Source organism: Antedon mediterranea, chromosome 6 (assembly GCF_964355755.1).
Source record: "Antedon mediterranea chromosome 6, ecAntMedi1.1, whole genome shotgun sequence".
NCBI lineage: Eukaryota > Metazoa > Echinodermata > Crinoidea > Comatulida > Antedonidae > Antedon > Antedon mediterranea.
Genome location: NC_092675.1, coordinates 25,423,087 through 25,438,898, shown reverse-complemented (window position 1 = coordinate 25,438,898; position 15,812 = coordinate 25,423,087). Strand labels below are relative to the sequence as shown.

The 15,812-nt window shown below is 30.5% G+C and overlaps 1 protein-coding gene across 1 annotated transcript in view; it reads left to right on the top strand.

Moving 5' to 3' along the window:
• Nucleotides 1-1,180: 1,180 nt before the first annotated feature.
• LOC140052617 (adhesion G protein-coupled receptor L2-like) overlaps nucleotides 1,181-15,812 on the top strand; it is an 88,853-nt gene continuing 74,221 nt past the window's right edge. Inside the window, exon 1 of the mRNA XM_072098266.1 lies at nucleotides 1,181-1,200. The gene's annotated coding sequence lies outside the window, so the exon portion shown is untranslated. The remainder of the gene's footprint in view (nucleotides 1,201-15,812) is intronic.

Genomic DNA, 15,812 nt, shown 5'->3' with positions numbered 1-15,812 from the left:
TCTGAAGGAGTATGTGCATTACTTGGTTCTTCTCATCATTTTAAATTTAGGGACTATGAATTTAAAATTGTCACGAAAATGGTCACGTATGTTCACTCCTGTGATTCATGAAATTCTATGGTACCAAATTAATTTCCCACTACAATGCAATTATCTTACTGCATTTTTCCTTGAAACAATGATTTTACAAATATTTTATAATTTATGGATATTGTTTTTTTCGGTATATAATAAATAATGATTATACTATAATTATGAATATTTAGAGGTGCTCTTTACCAAAAGAGCTCACATAGGTTACAATCGTTTAATTGACAGATTTAACCCGTTTAAATGTAGGTATGTTTTGGTGTATCATATTCATATATAAAAGTTTTAATGTCATACCATATTTTATTTATTTATTTCTCAAATTTTATTCATTATAGTAAATATTTAAAAAGTAAGTCATATATTTTAGGTATTTTTATATTTACTTTGTGCATTTTTATAATTGTTTAATAATTTTTTTTACCGTTATTTGTATTTTAAGTGGGGATGTGGATAGAGGTGCTTGTCCCTTTCTTTTTGCTGCCTTTTTGTGCAGTGATCAAGTTTAATAATAATAAATAAATAAATGATGATTCCAAAGGAAAGGTGCATCGGCAGAAAATACCATGTGAGAAGTGGAATTTACATCTGAAACTTGTTTTTATGATAGTTATAGTAGCTAGTGAACTTAATGAATTAAATATGTCACAGGCATCTAAGTTTATTTAAATATAAAGTTCATTTTGAATGTCTTGAAAATAGATGCTTTTTGACAGGATTTTTAACCTTTATATTAAAAACATTAGATTTTCCACATTCTCCCACGTTTTCTTCGTCATTACTCATAACAATTTTACATCAAACACTGCGATGATCTGAATTTTAAGTATCAAGTGCTATCATGTTTGTGTTTCCAACATTCTTTTTATGCTGTGTCTCCAACTGTCTGACATTTGAACTTGTTACTTTTCCCTTTCATCTATTTTGTCTGATATTATCTACTAAACGAGTCTGTTTCTAAAATCATTTGACATTAAATGACGCCAAATGCTTGATATTGAGTCAATGTAAGTCATATGTTTGTATAGTGTTTCAGTTTATGCTTAATCGTGCACAAGGATAGCTTTTTTATGAAGAGACCGACAAGAAGGGAGGGGGTGCGGGTTAGAGGTATGAATTTAACAAAATTATATATAATATAATCAGTTATTCTGGATGTGAGGTGACCCAAAATACAGTTCAACCTCATTAAATTGAGATAAATATTTTGACTATTCGGCAGAACGTTGTTAAAGTAAGTATTTAGTCTTTACAGCTATTAGATTAATATTTGTATTTTATTTGCTATTCAAACACCTAATGTCTAATTTGTCCATTAACCCATTCACCTGTACTGCTTGTGGTAAAACAATTGTTGATTACTAATCAGTTACTTCAAAGTGCCTTTGATTTACTGAAACCAAAAAGACCCAGTTTGTGCAATGTAAACTATATTTTTAGTGAAATTAACGCAAAAACACTGTCTGAAGCCGTTACTGACGTGTAGTTAAATGCATCCTATGTTTGTAGTAGGAAGATATTTTGTTGACAAAATGCAGTATAAAACCTGAGTTTACCTCTTGGATATGACAGTTTAAAATACCATTTCGTATGTTTTCCAGGAAATTAAATGTCTGTTTTTATACAATCCATGTGGAAAGATTGGTGTCTTCCATTAAATGATGTAATTCACACCAAATTATGACTGACAGTAAAGGAAATGGTTACCAACAGAAACAATTGGCTATTTGTGATGTGACCAGAGGTAGTTAGTAAAAACTTTAAAGTAAACAAGAATCTTACACAAACCAAACCAAGGGTGTTCGTAATCTATAAGTGCTGCTTACCTGGATAAACCGACAATAACCCGTGCTCTACAGAAGGGGGAGGGGGCTTAAATACAAAAAGTTTCTAGGATACTCCTGGACTACAGTGGACTAGTCTGCAACAGGCATCGACTCCATGAATCTGCATCCCCTTGTGCCTCCGATAGGTGCTCGCTCACTAACGAGGTCAGTCTTATCGCTATCATATCCATCGGCCTCCAGCGATGGTACTGTTCTTCCTTCAAAGAGCTAGAACCACTGCTGTGATTTCCTCCAGCATGGCCGGGGACACACCACTGTCCTGCATATTCTACTCAGAGGCGCAGCAGCATGTGCAGACGCGTCCAGAATCACCAACTCATTAGCTTCTGGCATGGCCGGGGACTCCTCTTCAGCCTACCACCCTTGCACACCACGATGGTCTCGGAAAATTGAAGCCGTCGAATGTACACAAACATCACACAGTAACTCCTGGCTACAGTTGCGGCAATATACACACCAGGGATGACGATCTCATTTAATCATCGCACACTGGCCCTTGCATTGCATGCATTCAGACTGTGGTGGTGGTGGTGGTCCGATTTTAAACGGATCAAAACCATGTCTGTTTTTCTCTAGTGATGACACAACATGGGCATGCACACTTAAACTTAAGTAGAACGTATACAGTATTACAGTAAGCTTTGCTTTATGTGTGTATTTGAACTTCTATTCAACTGAATACAACGTATCACGTTAATCTTTGTATGTTGTAACGTCTTTAGTTACGAAAGAAATGATGATGGTGGTACATTGGAACAAAAAACAAAAAAAAATAGTCTCAATGTAATGTAGAGGGCACAAAGAAATGTGTATGTGGCATGTTTGTATTTTTATTTACAGTAATTAGATATTATATATTTAAAATTTAAAGTCAACGATGTGTGAATTCCGCAACCTCCAAACCAGCACATCCTTCCGCTCCCACCCACAATACTCATGTAAACAACTTTATATCAACTTATCTCCTTATTCAGTCAGAATGGCAACATTTATTTTTCACCATGTGTGAACTACAGTAATAGATGTTATCATTAAAGGTCAGCTTATTTGTCATACATGATTATATCTTTTTAATGTGATTTATGCCCATTTTTATTCCGATTATACCCATGGGTGAATTTTACATTTGAGAAAGCTGATAATGATGCCTATTATCCGGTACATAAAAAAATGTTGTTTTCATTACATCATACTTTGGAGTGGGAAAACTATAAAACTGTAGTCACTGGTGGTCAAAACTTGGTTATAGTTGGTTTTGTCAGATATAGAGCCTTACTATAGTCACCCCTATTATACCATTTCTAAAAAACATTGTTAGTTTTTTTCTTGACTGCACTGCACTGCAATTAAAGCTAGAATAGATGGTTTATTGAAGTCACCCTATCACATAGCATTGCTAAACAAAGAACGGGTTTTAAGAACATGTGTAGTAATGTCAATGTAGGTCAACATAACATATAAACAATACTCTTGGCAATGTGACATGTTTCATGTTGCTGTGTACCACTACCATTATTTGATGTAAATAAACAAAACATTGGCATGTTTACAGTACTTTTGAAAATTCTGTTTATAGATTACCCATTAGGATTCGAATAGGCCATAAATTTAAAGAGTGCTAGCTGGTTAGCAGTTTGTCTAGTATAGCAGTGAATTCAGTTGTATATCAAATTATTTCCATGTAGAGTTCGTATCTAATTTGCACATTTGATGATTAAAAAGATCACATCAAATGTTTTCCATGCATGTTGTCTCTGATTTTATTTATTATTTTCTCAACCTAGGTCTACAACCTTTTTTGATCATTTCATAACTGTATTTCTTAATCCATGTGTTGGAACGGCACTGTAGCATTCCATTGATATCTGGTTGAATTTTTTCCTGAAGATACACAGAGAAAACTCTTGGATAAAGTCGTTATGACCCTTTTGCATATCTAGGTTGAGTATGGTAAAGTGCTTTAATTAATTCATTTTCATAAAAGTCTAATTCTCTACTAATCTTCCACCTGTCTTCATTATTAATCATAATAACTGTAGGCTTTGCTCACTAAAACTCAGTGTCTTTCTAAAGGATTCTATGAACATTACAAATTGCCTACATTTTAAGTATCTTTCAATTAGCACTGTGAAAAATTCCTTTTTCCTGACGTACTTAAAAGCTTATTTTTTTACTAACTGATGATTTGAATGTACAGTCCATTATGTTTCACAATTATACACTCATTTAGATGATTAAATGTTGTCAAAAGGATAAGAATCTAAGAAGGAACGTACAATAAAGTGAAAGAAATCAAAAATATTTTAGAATTAGCAATATTTTGAACATTTATATAGTTTTTAAAAGTTTAATGAAAATGTACTCTTATATAAGTTTCAAGTTGTTTCTTCGTATCTGTTTTAACCTGAAAAACCTCAGTGGTCCAATGTTGGGTGGATTTAATCCTATGGGAAGTTTGTTTATTATTATTAAGTAGAGTTTGTTTATGGCAAGCATTTACAAAAATTAAAGAATAGGAAATAGGAAGACATGTGAATTATATAAGTTTAAAGTTGTTTCTTCATCTGTATTTAAAAAAAAAAAATTAAAAATTAACCTTAGAATAAAGTGAATGATGATCATTGTAGGCCACTATTCACTTTCTATTTGTATATTAAGAAGTTATGTATAATTATTCTACTGTTTACTATTCAATGAATATTTGACTTTCTTATTTCACATTATGAAATTATTGACAGGTTTGCTTAGTCAATTGACGTCTTAACTCTCAAATAGGTTGTGTTTTAAGTACAAAATGACGTCAAAAGATTATAATCAGTTTTTTATTTAAGATTCAGCACCTCATACTTTATTTGTTGAGTCAAGATAAAGTTATTGAAGTGTTGTGTTTATCTGTTAGTTTTATTTTCATTCTTCATAATAAAAACTAAATTGTTTTTTTTATGTTTTACCTTTAAACTACAGCATTTTACCTAGTGTATAATGTTGTAAATGAATGCATATTTGAAAAAAAAAATGATTTGTAGTTTTGTGTGTCCAATATTCATTACTATTTATTTATAGCATAAATATTCAAATTTTGTTGCTCAACCTGATTAATATAGTAATTCATTTTGAAAAGACATAAAAAAAGTTTATGTTTAGCGAATAATGCCTTTATACTTACATATTTTATGTTTATATTGGATGCCCGTTTTTGTACATGCACACAAAGTACTACTTGCTTTAAAATCCATCATTTTTAGAATGTGCCCCAATTTGCAGCTGAGCAATTTTTCCCTTAAAGTCCTCAACCCAAGTTTTACGACCGTTAATATTGCAGGAAAGAAAACTAATCCTAATCTATTATTCACTCAACAATTTGATAGTATTTGCTCATCCATTTATTCCGATATATTGGTCAGTAACATGTCTGATTACTCTAGGAGACAAATTATGCTTCTTTGATCCTCTGGGCTTACCTCTCAACGTGACGTGACTTTATTTTCACAAGGCTGAGTGTAAGAAGAGTTAATTGCCTTACTTATTGTCCTATATTTAAACAAGTGAGAAAATAAGAAAAGCGGAAAGCGTTTACAAAATAAGGTTAGGAACATTGTGTGATGTAGGACCTTCTAAACTTTGTTGAATGAGGCTTATTATGAATTATTATTACTTTTTATGTTATTTCATTGAAATCAATATTCAACAATTTATTAATGCACCTTTTATAGTTACTGTTAACGCTTTATAAGATCAGAATAAAATAAATGTTATACTACTTATTGTTATTCATGATTATTCCTCTATCTGTTACCTATTGCTATTTAATAGGTTCACCTTTTGTTTGAAAATTGTACATCCCCCAAATTTGGAAGATACTTCTTAAATTAAAAAACTTAAGATATTGAATTGATAGTTCATTAGAGTCAGCACTTATTTTGATGCGCTAGTAATTTTTGTGGTCACCTATCATAATCATCGTTAGACTGTCATCATATGATATATATCAGCACCATTGATTGAACCTAATCCAAGACACCGTGACTATAGTCTGTGTGTACACTGCACATCCTTCCTTCATCCATTGCGGCTTGGCTAGGCTCAAATTTTGTCATTTCTTCCCACCATGATTTATGATTGATGTACTTTCTATCATCCATTAAAGGCAAATCAGCAGAATTACTCTTTTGCTAATTGTATGTTAGGAAAGTGTATGTGGTTAAGTAAACAGAATGATTGCATTAATCCTGCGTAAACGCTTATGTTGAATATGAGGATTCAATCCAAATTGTGTTTGCAAAGGAGGTTTTAAAACCTATTTTTGTAATTAATGCTTTAACAGTTACATTTATGCTAATTAAAGTTCCCATAATGGATCTAATATATTTAATTGCTTATTAATTAACTTTACCTTGATTCTAAATTATCTCTTTTCTAAAAATTTACAAACACAACATTTAGGAAGTATGTAATTGTGCGTCGATAATCATAAAAACATTGGTTTGTTGGTATGACAGACAGCAATCCTAGTGTTCTTCAAATGCTGATAAATTACTGATGATGACCCAATTTCACCAGCTAATGTCACACCTTCAAAGCAATGTTTCACACATGTGTTTGCAAATGTGCATTAAGGAAATAATTCAATTCAGTAGTAGTTCTACATATTCTTGCGTGTTGTGTGTATAGGTTTAAACATGACCTATAAGTTAGAGATATTGCAAAGTACAATTAAAGTCTTCATTGAATGTTAGAAATATAATATAATTATTATGTTTTTACAGACATTATTATTATTATAGTACTATTATTATTAATAATTTATTATAGCATGATGCAATTTAAATGTTTAATTTTCCATTGATTTTTTGTGTCGAAAGAATCTCTGTTAGAAATTAGGTAACTTCTGTCATGTCTTATTTTGGTTTAATAAGTCTGTTTCTTATGATATCGTCGATCGTGTTATATCAACATTTTTGATTTCAAATTAAAAATTTGAGTCTTTCATCATTTTACAATATGCATTTCCATAATTATAATTGTTATGTTCACTGCCACTAGCATCCTAGCAAGCCCGTAGCCAGAAAGCGGCCCTTTTCAGACTAGAGATCAGCAGTGAAAGGACATGGTAACTAGGCTAGCTCATGATAATTTGTTCCTGTTTTGTTGGAAAAATTATCACCCTTGTCATAATCTTTGCTTGCCTGGAAGTGTGAACACAGCTTTTAAAACATAAATATCATATGTCTTGGATATGTTTTTGTATCTTCTTTAAATGTTCAGGTTATCATTCCCTGATGATCTTTAAACTGTTAAACAGTCATAATTCAGACACAGAATGTTTATCACATCACAAACAAAGTGAACACTGCTTTCAACTGACCGTCAGATATAGGCCTACTTAGTGAGTGAAATTTATTTAATCCAAATGTAAATTGAATTTCAAATTTTCATTTCCTTTCCATTTTCAACATTTTGAAGTTTAAAACATTACATACTGGAAAATCTTAATTTTGTCCAATTTTATTTAAACTCTTAATGAAGCTATATTTAGCAAAATTGCAAACATTTTGGAATTTATATATGAGATTGAGATATCACTAATTCTCCAATTTTGCATCTCACTCCCTCTTATACAGATATAGGTGAAAATCTGAACCTAGTCACATAGTAATTCAGTTGTAAAGTGCCTATACAACCATTAGTGCCCCAGTGAATGAACCATGTCCATGTGTAGTGAGAAAATATGTCCCTTAGTCGGGCCCTTAGTGGGTGGAGGAAATGCAAATTGAAGCTATGCAATATTCAATTTTCATTTTGTGGTGGGATGGTGTATGATTTAATAATGCAGATGATGATAAATTCTGGAGTGCGTAGGTTTTCTTAAATGCATGAACAAGTGACTAAAAGCTAAAAACCCTCCCACGCAATGCTTAATTGTTGATAAGTATATTTTTTTCCAACATTTCTGTGTTTCAGTGCAATGATTTTTCTTCCAAAAATGTGCTGAAAGGAATGTGCCCCCGAAGGGAAATCAATCACGAGGTTATTATGAAATTATAAATTATGATTTATTACTTGGAGTATGCAAGTTATTAATAATTTTAGTATAACAATCTGTACAAATTAATTTGTTGACTTGCCATTACATACTGGTAATTGTATGAGCCTGTAAAATGAAGAATGCCGTACATATTTTACAAATATGAAATCATACAAGGCCCTACTACACATATGTTGCAAGGTGTGTTAAATCATTTATACATGCATGAAAATTTTGACATTTAAAAATATGTTTTCATATGAGAATTGCAGATTGCCATTAGTATTGTATTATAGTCGTTATAATTATTTTTTCATTAATACCTTTAAAAAAGATTAGTATGTAGTGCCTGGGTTAGTCCAATTGGATCCACCTATGTGTGTTGCTGCTTAATGCCAAGAAAGTTAGGTTTATTTTGAGCATGATTATAATAGATATAATACTGTGTGTGGTCATTGGTCAAAAGAAGTTCTTAACCTTTTACTTCCAATGTCAATTAAACATTAATTTTTACCTATGTGCTGCTAATACTTTCATAGCAATAAATAGCAATATTACTGTAGGTGTTTCTATTTTGGAAATTCAATTTAAGTGGTTTTTAAAATGTGTTCCCTGTTTCTGCTGCCAACAAAATTGAGGACTTTACTCACCTTGATAGTTATTTCCTCATTGTAAAACCAGATAGGCATTTTTAATGCGATGATGCATCCAAGGACACACCTTTTAGTTCAAGATCTTGAATGAAATTTTAAATTACATATTTATATATGAATTCATTGGTTATTGTGTGAAAAATATAAATCAGGCCGTGTTTTTTAAGATCAACTATTACAGTCTATATCGTGCCTGCTAACCTGGATAAACCGACAATAGCCCTCTATTTCCAAAAAGAGGGAACAATAATGAAAAGAAGAAAATAAAGCACCCCTATTGGATAATGGCACTGTCTGCGAACCACGCACCTAGTAGCCTCATAATTGTTTTCGTACCACCGTAGCATAAAGTTAAACAGCCATTATTGTTTGTCATTCATCACATTATAAAGGTGTAAAAGGTATTTATTTTATATTATAACGTGTAGACTTCTGTTTAAACTAACTGTAAATGGGTTGTTAATCTGTATTGAATGCAACATTGATAAATTGTTTGGTAGGATGAAATAGGAAAAGGTGTATGATAAAACAGCAAAACAGAGACTATTTATTTTATGAACATTTGGTAAAAAAGAAGGAAACTGTTTGTATGACAAGAAAGATCAAGTGCAAGAAAGTTAGGAGAGACAGTGAAGTTGGATATTTACATCACAATATTAAATATCAATTAAAAGTCTGACTCTTAAATCAAATATTAAGTGTATTAGAGCCATGAATGAATAGGCTGGTGTGGCTGAAAGATGTATTGTCCCCAAAAAACATGAAAAATGAAGATTAATTAAATGAGACTTTGAATATGTTATTTTGTAATTTTAATCAAGTTAATCATAGAAAAAAAAACGAAAATAATAATAATAACAAAATAATGTTATCACTTATAAAATGACAAAATAAATGGTTAAATTTAACCAAAAACAATTTTTTGCTTCAAATTACAGTTTTTTCAGGTAAATACATTTTTTTTCGATTAAGAATTATTTTTCAGGGGGATAATACATCATTAAGGTAATCTACAGATTAAAACACATGTGAACATACTCAAAGGTGTTCAACCAACAAGTTTGAAACTACCAAACGATACTGCTTTACCGCTTGGAAGCAAAATGATGACGGTGGCACGTTCACATAATGATGGCATAGTTGCGGACTGGTCCATTATAGTTGAGGGGTTTTCTAGTAACTTGACTTATCAAGTTCTGGAGAGCATAGGTTTGTTCAGGTAAAAGGCACTCATAGCTACCAATGCTACTTGGTTAGTGTAATTTTCATGGTAGAAGACAATGATGTTTAACTGTAACACTAGGATAAGAACTAAACCTAGTTACTCTGATATGGAAGCAAGTATGTAAACCATCACACTTTACCATTAGTTGTAGGTATTACACTTTTTCCAATCCCCGTGCAATGCTTTTAAAGATTTCAACCACACAATAATTTGCAATGTTACTTAGAACTTAAATTAACAATCTCTGTGGCTTAACATGAATTGTCAAAATAAATGTTAATCATACACATTAGAAATGGCAGGGAAGATAAACGAGTGTTACTATTCCATCACAGATTGTTTCCATATCCGTTTGTAGGTTGGATTTTGTATTCCCTTGAGAAGTGGCTAAAGAGGAACTGGCGCAGTTCCATTTTTAATATACATTACTTGCTCTAATTTCTTGTCTACAATTGGAAGTGATTGCATTAAATATAAACTGGGTTGAATTTATCAGACGTTATAATATTAGTTCATGATTCCAACTTTTCATTTGGAGGCTTGCTTGGCATACTAATTTATATCTATGCTAAACTTTGAATAATGAAGATATGATGTTTAATTTCATAATAATTTAAGAAAATTGACAACAGTAATCTGACCCATTTTTCTTTCCATGAACATACAATACTACAGTATTTTCCTGTTCATATGTTTTTAATTTGGCCTATGATTTTTTTCTTAGAAATAATGATTAAATTATTTGTGGCCTATTTATAATGAAACTAAATTCGGCCTACGGAGTTGCTATTTTGACCATTTTGCTATTGGATTGTGATAAATGAAATTTTAAAATTTTCTGCCAAACCTTTTGCTTAACATTGCTTAGTACTTACTTTATTACCAATCTAATACATAACATCAAAGCTCTTCAACTTCATGTTATAAAAAGAATGGTGTTTAATGATAGATTTACTGCATATAAATATCCAAATAAAATGTAGCCTTGAAAATATAACTATAAAATTATGATAGACATTAGAAAATGTTATCGACAATTTGTCTTGCAATTGAGATTATAAGTATGATGAACAACTGCTATGATATCATTATATGAATAGTCAATTCTTATCTAGCTGCAATTCTGATCTATAGGAGGATAATCTTGATTTTCCATGGCATGCAGTATGGAATGATCTAATAATAGTCTAATTCCTAATGGATTGTCATTGAGCGGAAGCTCATTCCTCCATGCTTGATGATTTATCTTCAAATAAGTAATTTTTTAAAAATAAAACAAGCAAAAATGCTATAGTATTCAGAGTCTATTACATGCCTACTTACCTGGATAAATCAACAATAGCCCTCAAGTGTAATATGAGCTATGATATAAGAAGATAAAAGTAAAACATCCCTCAGCGATAATGGACTAGTATTTGAGATTGTCTACAATAGTACCGATACTGTACAACACCTCATATAGCTTAAAATCTGTCTTAATTATTATAATCAAATTGTTAATTAGTATGTGACAACCTGAAACAAGTAGAATGTCTTGCTTATTAATTTATATACAGTATGGCCCTCTACAGATTGACTTGACTTTAACTAATGATCTGGTTATGTTGGTAATGCATAAATAGCATACCAATTCTATGCAATACACCAATATTAATCAGTTAATACTTTTCAGAAATATTTAATGCTCTGTCTATAACCTTGCCAAATCCATCTAATAATGTGGTTTTAATATCCTGTTGATTTCCATAGTTGTCAAAAGTTTCGACAATCTGGTGTTACAGTGATGATCCAATATATTCAGTTTGTCTGTACTGTCAGAGATGAATTGTTTAAGAGACTTGCACTGAATCAGAAATATAAAAAAAAATATCTTCCCAATAGTGAAATCAAGGTATAGGTGTTATACGATTAACGATAGAAAATTACCATCACCGTTTGTCAGAAGACATGGTGTCTCTACATAAGTCCTTTATCTGCTTTTGTCAAGTATCATGTATTTACATAACTAAATTAATAGATTTTGGGGGTGGGGGTGATTCAAGATTGATCATATGTTATGACATGGATAGTTTAAAATGGATTATCAATTTTATGTGTGCACCAATGTTGATATCCATGACATAAATTTGGATGGACTTGAGCTAAAAGGATGCCCTAAGCTATGGAAGTGAAAAGATTTATAGTATCTGGCAAGTTCCTATTTACTGTGATTTGAATATTTTTACTGCAGCATGCTGATCATAAAGTTTTTAAGTATTAACTGCTAGTGTTTTATCGATTAATTAAGCTTTAATTAAGCGAAACTTGTCTCGCATGTAAATGTTATTCATCAGAAAGTTAATTTAATACAATCTGAATTTATAATGGGCAAACTGATTTTAAAGAATATCAAATCATATTTTTAATTTAAATGCATGTCTTAGTCGTTGATGATTTTGGGAGGCGAACCAGCTAATTGGATTGTTAGATGGCTGTTGTGATAATGGTTTGTTCAAATCTGCCAACAGACAGACGTTTTGGGTTATCCTGGAAAATCTTCTATAATGTATTTCTCGGTAATCTCAGTCATTAATGTCATCACTTTGTATGTATTTTTATAATAATTTTCCAAATAAATTTAAATCAAATCAAAAGTTCTTATTATATATACCATAATATTTGAATATTGTTTCAAATTAAATACGTTCCATTTTTTTTATTTGCAGCTTTTAGAAATTATGTAAATCTGCAAATATTTTAAAATGTATACATTGAGAAAACAATTTCATTTTTCCATTTCAAGACAGTATGAATTATAGGAAAGATTATGCAATCTGTCAAGGCAAAATTGAAATATGATTGAAATTCTTCCATGTGTACAGAAATACATTAACACTCCCTGCGTATATTATACTAGGCCTACATGTAAACCATGGGTTAATATCAGTTTAGTTAAATTAAATCTATGGATTATTATGTAGGTTTACAATCTTTAGTGGATGATTTTCAGCAGGTCTGATTGTTTCTAAATCTGGTTTGCATCAATGAAAATGCCATTTTAAGCTTATGAATAATCTATCTCTGATTAATTATTAATAAATCATTTGGATTTTTCATGGTACAGTACATCATAAGTACAAATTACAGTATGTAATGTTTACGTACCTGTCGATTGAGGCTTTGGGAATCGATTTGGAGTTTTTAAAACTGATATAAGACTTGTTCTTCTTTGTGATGTGTTTTTTTTTTCAAAATACTATTTTAAAACTTTTAATTCTTTAATTGCCTTATAGAAACAGGCCTAAGTGCTTGGGAATGGTATAGTAAGAGAGGCAACAAATCATTTTTTGGAAAATTAAAAATTTTACTGAGATTGAAACTTTTCTATTCCCTTTAGACTAGGTATAGTAGTTATTGCTTAATGTTTAAAAGGATCCATGTTTGAAATCTTGAACATCAAGCATTTTATTTTCTATAAAGCTTAAATTATTTTTCATCTTTTAATTTATTATTATATTTTGTTCTTAATTAGATAATTCAGACTTTTAAAAGTGAAATATTGATAACCTAAAAGATAATGAAACCGTTTCATAATACTCGACAAGCTGTATACTATCAAAATATAGGTCTGGTTTTTGTAGCAAACTGTTCCCAATACCCTGTGCACAGATAAATTAATGAATCCATTAGGATCTGCAAAATAACATTTTGTATAGAGTGTCTTCCGTTTGCAATGGCGCTATACTCATTAGCAATTGAGGAAAGTAAGTAGAAGGGATTTTTAAAAATGGCAGGCATCTGTTCTAACTTATACAAGTAAAATATGCTTATACAATATTTATTACTACCTGTAAGAGTATTGTAAACAATTTGCTGAGTAACAAGAAAACAATGAGTGCGATTATTCGTCATCATCATTCATAACGGAAACATTACCTGTAAGAATATGTTCTTTCGTATTCGTATGCTACATCAATTTGCTGAGTAATAAGAACAATGAGTTATTCGTCATCATCATTTATAACAACCTCTGTCAATCGTAACTGACTATAAAAACATTTAATCATGGTATGTCACTTGTACTAAATTCAAACTTTTACATGACTAATATTAATAAGTCACATTTTAATAGCACATGGGATAGCACTTGTACTTCTGTATGACTTAACCTTCCTCTATGCTCTTTTATCATCATTTTCTTTTTGAACATTTAATAATTAAAATTGTGGACAGATTGAATTTGACAAATGCTAAACCTGATATCACCGTCTTTATAGTTTTAATAGTTTTACCAACTGTTTTTTAATGTAATTTATATTTATTTTATCTTATACTGTATGCCCCAAAGATGTTTGAGTATCCTAGTATCTACAAACGATATGGAATGGATGGAAATGTTGTACTTAAGAACAGGTCACGATCATGGAAATTTTGCAATTTGTACTATAATGAGTGTTTTTGTATCAGCTTTCTGATTTCACAGTGGCTACGGTAATGTGCGCGTCTATTAACCCGTTTGTGATTACTCTAGGGTGTGATTTGCGTGATGTCATGAAGCCCATTATATTTTCTAAATTGTATCGCTGTTTGCTTGGTTGATTACATTGTTTTGTTACAGCATATCTGATTGTGTTATGGTGACCTATGTACAGTAAGTTATCATTGACACCATCTTGTTTACACAATCATAAGTTGTCATTTCTTTTTTTTTCATTTCATTTCATTTATTTCAAATATCGTCATCGCAGCCAAAACTGAATTACAAGGATATTTACATATTCTAAATATTATTATTAATATTATTCATTTAGAAGCGAGATAAGGTATGGGACTGCACCTTTTTTTTCTTGTAAAAATACATGTACCAAAATATATCCATTGTTACATTTCTATAGTGCATCTATACTCATTCTGTTGCTTTTAGTTTTGAAATATAAAGTCTTTCTATAAAACCAATTTCGGTATGATAGAAGGCCTGCTCACAGAAAAAATGTAGCTTATACAAATAAGTCTTATAGGTTATATTTAGTAACTGAATGTAGTAGATATCTTAACCAGTTAAAAAATGGTACATTGATTTTTTATTAAATTACAACTTACACATGATCATATGAGGTTAAATTTAAAGTATCAACTATCAACTTAATTTGCAATAGACTGTAAAAGTGAAGCGAAATCATGTGACATAAACTACCAACCAGGATCTCTACTATCTTTTGACCAATTACAAGCCACTAATCATTGTGCTTATCTGTTACTTAGAAACTTCCTATAGCAGAGGCCATGGGAGAGTTGTTGTAGTAGATCTTTACTTTCTCAGACAATATTAGATAGTGCTGTGTAGAATCACATGTCAAGATATTCACAGAAAAGCCAAGTTAATGTGATTAATATTTACCTTTTAAATAGTCCAATGTTAAGTTTCATCTCAAATTTAACTTTTCTTTTATATGTCAGGAATAGTATTTTCTACACCTAAAGTTGAAAGCCCTTAAAATTGTATTTAAATAGTATAATTTGTTATTTCAATAAACTGAAACTAGAAATCTGTACTACACATTGTCTTAGTGAATAGTATAATTGTAATAGTAAAATTATTTTATATTATAACTCACTATATACACATCCTATGGTATTATGTTATACTGTAATTTATAGAAAATAATTTGTTTAGTATTATATTACTTTTCACATTAGTGTTATAGTACAGTGTTAAATAATTAAAAATAACATTACTTTTTATGCATAATATGCAAAAGCATTTAATAAAATGACATTACATCGATTTTATAAAAATTAAAATTTCATGATTGCTAAAATGTTATTGATATGTCAATATTATTTTAAATTGCAAGTTAAGCAGTTATGCATAGTCAAGATTAGATTTTAAATCTATTGCATATCTAACATTTTTTCATAATATGCTAGACAGTAAATTAATTTAGTATTATAGATTTACATCAACACTTTTAGAATATGAAATCAATTTAGCT